Here is a 1,606-nt window from a genome sequence, read left to right as displayed (position 1 = left end):
GCCTCTGCGCCTATATTACAGAAACCTCGTTTTAACGATCCCTTTGAGGTACATACAGATGCGTCGCAAACAGCTATTGGTGCTTGTTTGATGCAGAGGGATGCTGATGGTAATCCTGCTGCAGTTGCATACTTTTCCCGTAAACTTTGGGGGGCAGAAACACGTTATTCTGCAACAGATGCCGAAGCTCTGGCTGTGGTAGAAGGAGTAAGGGCATTTGATCCTTACATTTATGGTAGACAATTTATCGTCTATACTGATCATCGCCCATTGGTTTATGTTTTTACGAGGAAGACAAAAAGTCCTCGTATGTCACGCTGGGCATATGAGCTCTCTCATTACCAATTTAAGATCGTCTATAAGCAGGGAATCCAACACAAGGTACCTGATATGTTATCTCGTGCTATAGGGCAAGTCGATCTTGCCGATGTTGACCCGATTGCAATGCGGGAGGAACAAATTAAAGACCCATTGCTCTTAGAAATTATTGAGTATTTTGAGGAAAGGAGTGTGCCTAAGAAGAAGCTACCTTTAGCTCTAGAGGAATTTTCTTTGCAGAATGGCGTTCTTTATCACATTCGTGAGTTACCTGGACATGTAGTGCATCAGTTGGTAGTTCCACGTTCATTACGTACAGCTGCCTTGAAACTTGCACATAACAGTGCATTTGCTTCCCATCCTGGTATATTTAGGACCTATCAAAAGTTAAGGGACCTATTTTATTTTCCTAACATGTTGCGAGATGTTAAAAGTTATGTTACTTCATGTGCAACATGTCAGCGAAGAAAGGGTACTCCACATAGGGACCCTTTGGCTGCTGCCCCAGAGGTATCGGCTCCATTTCAGAAAGTGTCAGCTGATCTTGTGGATTGTGGCCAGTTGAATGGTGGATATAGGTATATTCCTGTTTTGATTGACCATCTAACACGGTTTTTACAGTTGATTCCGGTCCCCTCCAAGGAGGCAGAGGTGATTGCCGAAGCTTATATTAATGACTTTCTAAAAAAATTTGGTCCGCCACGGCTCCTACAGACGGATGGTGGGTGTGAGTTTACTAACAGATTATTTACTCAGGTATGCGATATTGTCAAAACTAAGACTCATCTTACCATTGCATGTCACCCACAAGCTAATGGGATGGTTGAAAGATCTAATAAGGTGGTGAAAGAGGCATTAGCGAACGACATCTTTTAGAGTGGCATCAGTATGTCCCTCAGGTCCGGCTAGCATTGAATACTGCATTTCATAGCTCGGTAGGTGACCAGCCACTGTATCTCCTTATGGGTCATAATGGCCATTTCCTTGTAGGTCTTTCAAATAATGTGACGTTTGCTTCGGATGCCGCGAAAGAGTTTCATGATGCTTTACAGGAAGCGCGATATGTTGCAGTTGAAACATCGCGTCGGGCACGGGAAACTTGGGCGAGAAACTATAATAAACGATACAGAAAAGTACCTGCAATGGATATTGGGTCATTCATTCTGTTTAGAAATTTCCGCCGGCTTACTGGTCCTCGCAGGACTTAGGTTCTCGCTGGGATGGGCCAGCCCGAATCATTAAACGTATCGGACCTGTAACTTACATTACTCAGGATGTAGAACCACCT

The sequence above is a fragment of the Penaeus japonicus genome, unplaced genomic scaffold (assembly GCF_977035675.1).
Source record: "Penaeus japonicus unplaced genomic scaffold, GWHDUDI00000001_assembly GWHDUDI00000014, whole genome shotgun sequence".
Taxonomy (NCBI): Eukaryota; Metazoa; Arthropoda; class Malacostraca; order Decapoda; family Penaeidae; genus Penaeus; species Penaeus japonicus.
The sequence above is the reverse complement of the archived record's forward strand: the minus strand, read 5'-3'. Positions refer to the sequence as shown.